The sequence below is a fragment of the Pinus tabuliformis genome, chromosome 3_2 (assembly GCF_031772625.1).
Source record: "Pinus tabuliformis cultivar Carrire ecotype Pingquan chromosome 3_2, CPIR1, whole genome shotgun sequence".
In the NCBI taxonomy this organism is placed as follows: Eukaryota; Viridiplantae; Streptophyta; class Pinopsida; order Pinales; family Pinaceae; genus Pinus; species Pinus tabuliformis.
In genome coordinates this window covers 1,116,827,723-1,116,839,513 of record NC_142302.1, presented here as the reverse complement: position 1 = coordinate 1,116,839,513, position 11,791 = coordinate 1,116,827,723, and positions in this window count along the sequence as shown.

Genomic DNA, 11,791 nt, shown 5'->3' with positions numbered 1-11,791 from the left:
AATACGGGATTCCTCAATAATCGAATCCCACCTCTGGTTGTTATAGAGAATCACAGTGGTATCCAATGTAAATCCAAACAGCTCACTGAAGAGCTTTCGCAACTAGACTGCCTCACACGAGGTCATGCTAGCAACAATATATCCTGCTTTGGCGATGCTCAAAGCCATTGACTTCTGCTTCCTGCTCATCCAGGTATCGAAGCAGATCCCAAGGTGAAACAACACCCGGAAGTGCTCTTAAGGTCCACCACATTGCCTGCCCAATCAACATCAGTATATCCAAGTAGTCTCACATCTCCGGCAGTGTATCTTAATCCATGAGAGATTGTGTCCTGAAGACATCTCAGAAGATTCTTGGCATGATTCCAGTGAGGCTCAACCAAATATGAGCTCACAGTGCTAACTGCAAAACATATGTTCGGACGGAGGTTCACCAAGAACATCAATGCGAATGAGTTTTTGAAACTCAGAGGCATTTCCCAAGTCTGGTTCGACATCACTACCATATAACTTCTAAAAGTTAAGATCCTCGAGGTAGTCACAGGCTTGCAGTCCATCATACGGAATCTTTCCAATATATTTACCACATATTTTCCTTGAGATAGGAAAATTTCCCTTGGCTTCTGCCACACTTCAAGTCCTTGGTTATTCATTTCAAATTCAGAAGCCATCTCCCTCTTACATTGTGAATGAGAGGGTTTGCACCTGTTAGAAAGAGGTCATCCACATACAACACCAGTATGAGAGGCTTGTCATATTCAACCTTAAAGTAAAGGTTAGGATCAGCTTCACTCCTAGTGAATCCCAGCTTCATCAAGTAGCTATCAATCCTCTCATACCATGCTCGGGGTGCTTGCTTCAGCCCATAGAGAGTCTTCTTCAACCTGCATACATGAGATTTTCAATCCTAAATCTCAAATCCTTCATGTTGCTCCACATAGACCTCTTCTTTGATAGAACCATGCAAGAACACGATCTTAACATCCATCTGATGTAGGTTTCATCCTTGTGAAGCCACAAGGGCTATGATCAAGCGGATGGTCGTATATCTGACAACAGGTGCAAATATCATAGTTTATACCTCCAATCTGGGATAAACCACGAGCAACAAACTGAATCTTATACTTTTCCATACTTCCATTTGCTGCATGCTTTATCTTGTAAAGCCATTTTGAAGTAACAATTGTCTTGTCTAGGGCCTGGGAACTACTTCCTAGACATCATTCTCCATAATAGACTCATATTCTATGGTCATAGCATCTTTCCATAGTTAATGCTTGATGACATCTGAGAATGATGAAGGTTCATTTTGTATGATCGTGCTCATGATGGTCAGGTATCCCTGATACCTGTTAAGTTTCTTACTTTGATGGAAGGTTCCTCAAGGTGCAGCATGTCCTTCAGCATCATCAAGTATCCCCCTAAGCCATGAAGGCCTCTTCCTAGAAGAGGAAGGCTCATGTGGATGAGGATCAATCAGATCCATGGGTTCTTCTACATCAGGCATTGATTCGTCATCCCTTTCTTTCGGTTCCCTGGTGTCGGCTTCTTGAGAGCTACTCAAAGTCAGCAGATTGTCCACCTTGCTGAGAGCCATATCTTTGTCAAAGGTGACATCATGACTAATCACGACTTCCCTTTGACCGATGGTGAACATTTCTTCAGGAGTTTAGGAACCTAATGCTTGATGAGGGCATTGATTTTGTACATATACGACCGTGATTGTAGTTTCAGCCCATAGAAACTTTGGAAGTCTTTGATCATGTAGCATGGCCCGGACAACTTCCATCATCGTGTGGTTCTTCCTTCCCACCACACCATTCTGCTCAGGAGTATGTGGTGTAGTAGTCTCCCTCTTAATGCCAACCTCAGGTATGCCTGAGTAAACCAATTGTAATATATCGGAGGTCTTGCTTTGGCTTGAGGGGAATGGTCCCCTTTTGAGCTTTCCTTTGGCACATCTCGGACATACACCTTTCTCTACTTGGAATTCGGGCATCCCTGTTACCATCTGTCTTACATCGGGTAGAGCTTTGTAATGAAGGTGGGAAAACCTCCGATGCCAAAGTTCGGACTAAAGAGTTGTGTCACAAGACATGACACCTAGCGGACTTCCATCGACCTAATATAATGAATCAACACTAAACCCAAGAGTAAAGGCATCTTTAACATTATTTTTCCATATACATACCTTGCCATTGCTGAAGGTTACCTTGTAGCCTCTGTCTTCCATTGCCAAGATGGACACTAGGTTCCTTTTTGAGGTCAGGTGCATTTAATACATCCTGGACTTTCTAGCCTTCTTGAATGGTTGTCCTCTTCCTCGATCTCCAGCTCTCCTCTTACCTTTGCAGTTGAATTTGTCATTCCTTTGATTTTCCATCAGAGGGATTTTGATCATCGTCCCAGTGTGAGTCCTTTCTTCTCTTTGCATGAGAAGAAAAGGCAGCAGGAGGACCTTTAAGCATGGGCATTTCTGGCACTTCTTCCCTTGTTTCTTCTTGAATGCATCTAGCCATTAATTCCTCGAAGCCAAGAATTACATTATAGTTCAAAAGAGTAGTCTTAAACACGTACCATTTGGATGGTAATTCTCCAAGAGTTGTGAGTGCCATTTCTCTGTCAGTGATATTTTCCCCAATAGATAGGAGATTGTTCTTGATCTCGGTGATTCTTAAGAAGTATGCTTGCATACTTTCATCCTTATTCTTCTTGATTTACCTCAGCTTATTTCTAAGAAACAAAACTTGATTTTCATCATTAACTTTAAATAAACTCACCAGTATATTGTAGATTTCCTTGGAGGTGTCCAGTTCAGAGATGTAGGCCACCAAGTGCTTGTTGATAGAGTCCCGGATGATCTTCTATTGTTTTGACTTCTCCATTTTTCCATTTGTTCCAGGCAGCAGCGGATGCATTTGATGGAGGCTCAACAATATTGCCTCTTACGTGACTCAACACTCCTTGATCCTCTAGGGTTAGATCGATAGACATCTTCCATCCGTGATAGTCAGCTTTCTCACGGAGCTTGTCTTCGGCATGAAAGAGTGTTGAGGACCCCATAGTTCTTTTAGGATAGCCTTGTCAATCTTCTCTTCAATGATTGCTCTTGCTCTTGCTCGGGCTTTGTCTTCACCTTAGCTTCGATACCATGTTAAGTTATGGTATGTTCTATGCTTATAACAATTTACTTCTTTTTCTTATTATATTCCACCGATTAGCAATCACATGTACATAAAGTAAAGTGCAGATAGAACATTAAACGATCGACAAAAAACAAGCCAAGACAAGAGACACAAGATGTGGCGGTTAGCCAAGGACAAACCCCACAATGTGTGGGGAAACCCTTTGATCAAATCTTCTTTTATCTTCAATAATTCAGCAGAGAGAAATAGTACAATAAATCTGATTCATATCAGCAGTAGCAAACCCTAGATCAGTAGCATCAGCATTAGCGTTTCATTATCAAACTAGGGCAGACCATATCTCACAAACCGACAGTCGGATTGACTTCATTCCACCACCAAAAGTTTCAGCTTCCAGAGGAGGTTCAGATGAACCTACAGCACAGTTCAGATGAGGAGATCTTCTAGGCCACGCAAGTCAATCTTTACTTCTGCAGTTGCAGCTTCAGTTTCAACAGTTTCCAGCTTCAAACTAGGGCAGTCGATATCTTGCAAACCGTTCGTCGGATTGACTTCATTCCACCACCAAAAGTTGCGGCTTTCAAAGGAGGTTCAGATGAACCTACAACGCAGTTCCAAAGAGGAGATCTTCTAGGCCACGCAAGTCAATCTTTACTTCTGCAGTTGCAGCTTCAGTTTCAGCAGTTTCCGGCTTCACATGTGTGAGAGAGAGAGACCCATTTCAGCGCAGTAGAGAAGAGACTCATATCTGCGCAGTAGAGAGAGAGAGATGTGATGAGATGAGTGAGTCCAAATGAGGAAAATTCCTCTTATATTTATACACAACGTTGGTGGGTGAATAGATGCGACTGTTGGGCTTCTGAGCCTACATGAGTTGTAGGTCGGCTTGATAATAATTCCATAATCAAAATAAATTCATATCTCCATGAATACTTATCGGAATTGGATGATCTTTATATCAATCCTACACCTCTCGATGAGAGGAATTTAATAAAAATATTATTAGCCATGAATAAGATGACTCACATGAAGTTTTGCCCTGGTTTCCAATTTTAACAAATCGCAACCCTTTGATTTCACGATATAACATTCCTGATACCCCTATACTGCCGATGGAGCGGATGCGATATTCAATAAGTTGTTTTAATAAATCTTCGGGTCCACACCTCTATCGCAATCAACAGTCCGTCGAGTCCACAAGTCTTATCGCAATTGGCAGTTTGACATCCCTTAGAAACTAGCGACATTGCGAATGCAATATAGTATAAGGTGTATTATAATGGAACCATCGGGTCCGCAGTACATATCGTAATCAAAGTTTTTAGCGTGACCTTTTTAATACTTGTGATACGTAACTTCCAATAGCGGCAGACACGATATTACATTAGAGCTTGTTCTATTTGACCAGTTAGGTCCACAACTCAAAACACAATTGTAGATTTCAAGTGTGACATTCCTTTGCGATACATAACTTCCGATGCGGCAGTTTCGGTATGGCGGATGCGATATAACAATAAAGAATATTGTTATGGAACCATTGGGTCCATAATACATATCGCAGTCGGGGGATTCAACGTGACATATAATAAAGCGATAAAGACGCCGATATTGATTTCTCGGATGCGCTGTGAACTTTTTTAGGGTTTACACGGTTTATTCCTTCCTTCGATATTTCTTCTTAATTCCTTCGATATGGCTCTTACTCTTGGGTTCTCGCTCTTATGACTTCTCTTCACTCTTCCGCTCTTCTGATAGCTCTTCTTTTGATGATGTGTTCCTCTTTTTGGCTCTTTCTCTCTCTGTGTGTTCTTCTTTGCTCCTTCCGATGAATTTCTTCCTCTTACTCTTTAGCTTTCTCTTTTGATGGCTTTCGATATCTTGACTCCTTGGTTCCACTTTTTCTATTACGTTTGTAATCAATCCTTGGATCCTTCATGGACAAAATTATAATCACAAGAATTTTCCATCACAAACACTGCCATATTGACATCAATGACAACTTTGATTAACATTTCCTTCCAGGAACTTCCAATCATAGTTCCTTCAATTTTGTCAACCACCTCATATTTCATATGAGGACATATTATGTTGATTTTTGTCTAGTGAATATGTGAACCATGCCTTCATGCATCTTTTCACAGGAGGAGATCCTTTCTTTTGATCATGGTTTTGAGGTGGAGCACTCATTCATGATATTTGCAACCATATGACATGACTCTATTTTATCAAGTGTAAGCATGCATACCTCATCTCTTTCTTTTGGTCATCTAAACTTCCTTTGGCAACTTCCTTGATTGAAAGAACTTCAATCCCTTGCCCTTCTTCACATCTTTTGACATCATACCATCATCCCATGAATCCCATACAAACTGGAATTCCCAGTGAGACTCTTCTTCTAGTAGGTGAGCCTTCCAGTGAAGATTCCAACGAAGGATCTTGATCATCCTCATCCTGCAAATGCTCCTTTTGAATGATGTATGATGAGCTCTATGCTAGATGGCTTTCTTTTTCCCACAAGTATTACTTATGTTTGTGAATGAGGTTACCAAGAGCTACTTCCTTCTCTGAGAGGCTGCCATAGACTTCTATATCAGCTATCCTTCATGCTTCTCTAAGATGATGTCACAAGCTCTTGCTTTCAATTGTATGCTTCTATGATGCCATGATGCATCCTTTCATGCCTCTAATGATTCCTACCATGATAGTTATATTTTACAACAGAAAGACTTGAGACAAAAACTTGAAAAGAACTAGGTGAGGAAGACTATATCAATCATAGTAGAGATATTTTACTTCCTCTTTCTTGGATTTCTTCTTTTCAGTTTCCTCCACTTCTTTAGTGATATCAACTTCTTCCCTTCCTCTTTTGTTGTTGTACTTCTTGAGTTTAGGGCAATCTCTTTTGTAGTGCCCATATTCTTGACATCCATAACATTGAACCTTGCCATATTCTTCTTTATTTTATGAGGACAAAATTTCCCAAACTTCCCTTTTCTCTTTGCCATGGCAGCATATGCCTGGGTTTGCTCATTTGATCCTACATCAGATTTTTCCTTCAACCTGGTTTCTTCAATTTTGCATAGTGACCACAAATCATTGAATGGAGTAGCTTCCTTTTTCCCATAGATACTTGATGTGAAGTTGCCCCATTCTTCCAGTAGTGCATTGAGCACTATGGTAGTCATCTCTTTGTCAGACATTATCTCTCCCAATTCTTGTAGTTGATCTCTTATTTCAGATATCCTCATAAAGTATGAGGCTATTCCTTCTTCTTTTGATATCTTCATCTTGTAGAGTTCTTGTCTTAATGAGATTACTTCTCCTGCAGTGCTTACGGAAAACAACTCTACAAGTTTGTCATATATTTATTTTGATGTTTCAAGTTTAGATACATAGGGAATGAGGGGATCCTTGATGGATTCTATGAGAATCCTTTGAGCCCTTACTTCCCCTTTCATATACCTTGCAAGTGCTTGAGCATATTCTTTTGGAGGTTTGGTGATTGAGCCTTTACCATGTTCCATGACCTCATTTTCTATGAGGTTCAGATATGTCCTTTTCTTCCATGCAAGAAAGTTTAAAGCCCCAATCAGTTTGTTTCTTTCCTTGCAAAAGGACAGATTGACAGGTTCAGATGTAGACATGAATATACTTGAGAATATGCTCCTTCAACCTGTTGCCTTCTTGAATTTGAAGATGATATAGGAAATTGATAACTTCTTCCAGATGAAGATGGTTTTCTTCAGAAGTGATCCGACTCCAAAGAGAGGGAGATCACCTTGAATCCTTTGATGATGATGACAACGTCCTTGATCTTGCTTCTCTTTGATGAGTAGACTTAAAAATGCTTTGATTTGATGATTTCTTCAATTAGGGTCTTTTGAGGTCTCCTTCCTTGTGATGATGATTTGAGCGAGGATTCCAAGAATAGTTTAATTGTGAACTTCATCTTTGTTCGAACTAGGGTTTTGAGACTTCTTCGAGATGATGATGTAGTCCTTGTCTTCTTGGAGATGAGAGGATTTTCTTTGATTAATTGACGCCCTTATAGAACTTCCATTCTTGAGTGCTTGAGTGTCCCTTATTAAGCTGCCCTTCCTTGACTTGTTACCTTAGCTCTAAAACCATGTTGAGAAATCTAGGGCAAAAGGATAAGGATGATTTCTCTTTCTTGATAACTGATTGTGATGTATTTTTACTTCATTTGCTTAACTTATTCTTGTGCTTATTATTATTATTATGTGTTCATCTATAATCAATCAGCTACCAAGACAATAGAATAATGAGACAATAGGACACAAGATGTAAGCGATCAACCAGGGCCAAAACTTCTCCAAGTTGAGAGGAAAATCCAAACGAATTCTTCTTCTTATAGAATCTTCAAGTGATGAATTCCAAGACCAAGACCCTTGACCTACTAACCTCTCCAAGACCAAGTCACAAGGCTTCTTTGAGTGAATTCTTCTTCCTTGAGTCAACGCTAGTCAAATTTCTTGCTTCACCTTAGATCTCAGCTACACTTTTGATTTCATCCTATTAGCTCAGACCTGCAACTCTCGACCTCTTCAGAAACCCTAGTTGCAACATGTGTGAGGAATCAACACTAATTTTATCCCTTGATTCCCTTCGCTTAGATGGAGACTCCTTCTGCAATTCGGCTTGTAAATTAACTTGGCTTTCTTCCTCAATTTGGTCTTCTAAGATGATTGTGATGATTTTGGCTTCCTTTGCAGTAGATGACACTAGTCTTCTTCGCACATGTGAAAGGTAATTGCCCCAAAACAAATCAAAACTATTTCAACTTCTTCTCCTCCTTTATTTGCTTGATGATGAGCTTTCTTTTCTTGTCTTTCTCGCACTTGATCTCTTGTTTTCGAATGCTTGATCAAATGGTATTCAAGTGAGGCCAAGTCCTCTCTATATATAGTAGCTTGCCCAAGAAATAATTCGACTTGAGAAAGTGTGTAGGCCGACACCCTCTTTTCGAATGATCTTCATCTCCTTTTGAAGGCCGACTAGATGGAGTACTTGTGACAAGGTCTTGGAGGTTTTATGGCTCAAATAAATTCTCCTTTCACAATATGTAACATGCCCAAATGGGTCTTCAATACATGACGATTGACTCAATAAAATTTGTGAATTATTGACCATACCTAATAGCTCACAATGAGAGCTTCATCTATAAAAACAAAATTCCTTGAGCATGAAACCCATGACTCAAGCATAAATAATTTTATTTTTCTTTTGCATTAATTTACAGATTACACATGTCATTATGAAGGCCGAACCTAGTTACATATTTCAACACTTGTAGAGCTAGGCACACTAAAGGTATGATGCCTATTTGATAATAAGTACTATCCTTGAAACAAAGAAAGTGTTTGGGGTTCCCGAGGAATTATTTTCCAAGGGAAAAAAATATGTTGTTTAATTATTAAACTAGTTGATGAATGAATAAATAAATTGGTTCATTCTAACAATTTCCTTTTAGAATTTTAAATGTAGTTATTCCATATTTCTTATTCAATATAGCTGTATGTTATTGGCAATCATAGTGATTATCATTTGTCCTTTGGATTATGACTTGATGAAGTCACCATCAATGAATATCTACCATCGAAGCCATGAGTGGGCAATTATGTCCCTATTTTTTAGCTAAAGAAAAGTAGGCCAATCTTTTATTGGTTTTTTTAGATGGGGGATTTGATTTTAGAATTTATAGAGTCAAGTCATCATCCTTTTTTTATTGAACATATTAAACTAAGAAACTTAAAGGTTGAGTAATACAACATTATTACCCGTTAGATATTCTAGTTATTATTATAACAAAAAGTTTAGGGTTAATAATGTAGTGTAATTCACATAAAATATAGTGCAAAACACGAAACAGAAGAGAAAAGAGAAATCCTAAAAAACTCTCTTTTGATAAAAAAATGGAACGATGTTCATTTGTCTTTTCAAGAGGGCAACCTTTAAAAGCAATGCTCCAAATACAATAACAATTTTTGACAAAACATTACATTATTTTATATTCTATTTAAGTATCTATAAAATCTCTAGTAACTATGAGCCTCTTATAATGAGAGTCATCCAACTAATTCGAATATTATTAATAAAATTGATTGGTGTGTTATTAATAAAATTAAGCCCTTTAAGAATGAATTTTAAATGTAGCTATTCCAAATTTATGATGTAATTGTATTTATATGTTAGATAATTGTAGTTTACTTTCATTTGTCCTTTAGATTTTGACTTTGTTGTGGTCACCATCAACAGTCATTTACAATAAAATGTCACAATAAATTCATTCATGATCATCACAAAGTCACTTAAGTGGACAATTATGTCCCTTTTCAAAGTTAAAGAAAATCACAACCACAAAGTAGGCAATTATAAACTAAAGAAAATCACAACCACTAAGCAGGGAATTATGCCCATTTTTTAATTAAAGAAAAGCAAGCCAATCTTTTATTGACTTCTTTTACGAGTTGGGAGATTTGAGGTTGGCATCTATGTGATGAAGTCATCTGTTGAATTTTCTAAGTCTATCCATTAGAAAATTAATCTGTATTATGCTGGTTTATTTCTTCTACTTGTTTAAATTTGAACAAGTTATTTAATACATTTAAATATCGAAATAAACACAATACAATCACAACATCTACAGATCATCAACTGAAAGAAAACAAGCACACAAGTGACATGTTATTTTTGGACAAATGTCCTCGGAAAAACCCAATGCAGGAAAAAATGTGCAGCTATTCATGCAGCCTATTTGGGTACAACTAGGTTCCTAACCGGCTCACCCGAAAGAGAAAAATACATGGCAACAATACCTCTATATCCGGAAACAGGTATTAAGAAAACCTGTCCCACAAAACCCTCTCCGGCACAACTGAAGCTTAGCGCTGACCCTTCTGACCTCTGCGTCAACCTCTTGCTGACCTGCGTTAGCCCTCTGAGGCACTGTGCAGCCTCTGGGAGCCTTTGCGTCACTCCCTCTGCCCTTTGCGTGGATGATGCAGTCTCTCTGGGCTCTGCGTTGCCTCTGTTGGGGTCTGCGTAGCCTGGACTGACTGCTGCTCTCGCTCTCTATGCTTCCGTGCTGGTCTCCCAATATTGTCCCTGCCTCTCTGCCTCGTACTCACTGCCCCTCGCTGTTGATCACTGATTCAACTTTTCTTAGCAACCCCGCTCTAGCAAAATGAATGACTGATCACTCTGGTGTGTTCTCCAACTGACCCTCAAGCCTCTTCTTATACTTTTCTTGTTGGTCCTTTAACGACTGAGATTAAATCTCTAATCAATGGCTAAGATTAGATTTGGCTTGATCCATGACTTTTGGAACCTTCTAACCCAATTTTATATTAATACCCATTAATATTTTATTTTTCCTAAGTTTAGACTTACGAACTCCATTAAAAACATTAATTATTTTAATATCTCCCAAATCGGGTACAATCTGTCCAAACCATTTAAGGGTCTTGGAGATCTCATGTGCTTTAGCCTCTCCACCAATTTTCATGGCTAGAGCATATCCGATGCTACCCCAAATCAACACTCCCTCTTAGCGAGCACTGTACTCTAGTAATAATCCTCACTGAGTATCACTCGGATTATCCGACACCGGTCCCTGTGCTGATGCTAGGCCTCCTTGTCCAACATCCTCTGCACTGCTACATCCTGAACTGCTGCCCATGGCTCTTCCACTGCCACTGCTGCATCCGTACGACAACTCCCTTTGCATCTGTGCTGTTGCTGGTCCATCCTCCCAACACTGCATCTGCACTGCAACCCCCTCTCATCATGCTGCATCGTGCTACTGCATACTGCTACTACACTGTAACTCATTTATTGAGAAGTAAGTAATTGATCCACCCAACTTCTGACATTCCTGTCAGGCTAGAAACACTCCCGATGCTGAAGCCCTCTCTACCGCTAATAAGTGCTCCCTCTACTGACCTCTGCGCTACTGCAACAACTTCCCGCATCTTGCACCATTGCACACCTCTCTGTGCCATCTTGTACTGGTGCAACACTCTCATGCCTCTCGCACTGTTGCAGCCTACTAGCCCCACGTTGCTCGGGGACTCCTGCACTATAGCACTCTTTGCTGCTGCATCCGCATCCGTCTCTACCGACATCCGCCGGTCTTACTACTCCTCTTCGGGGCTCTCGTAGCTAGGTATAATCCAAGAGGTTGGGTACCTCGAGGATCTTGCCCTTCATCGCCTGTAGTCCTCCTGACTACAGCTCGATGTCTCCCCACTTCTTTTCAAGGGGCACATGAGCACTCATGGCACAATCGTCATCCTCCTCGACTTATTTCTCCGCCTTCGCTGGTGCTGCCTTCGAGTCAGAAGCCTCTCCCTTACTCTTCTTCCTCGGACATTGGTTCGCAAAATGACCCAGTTCCCCACAATGGAAGCACTTGACCTTGGAGAGGTCCTTCTTCTTCATCGTCTCCTGCTTTCCCACAGATGCTAGAGCCGCATCCTCTTCTTCCCTCCTTCTTGATCCTGACCCCTTTGCCACTACTTCCCGCCTTGGTCAGCCATCTGATATCTTCTTGAAGAAGAGTCGCTCACAATTCTTCCCAATCCAGAAGACTCGTCTTGCTGAGTATGCTCTGGATAAATACCTCC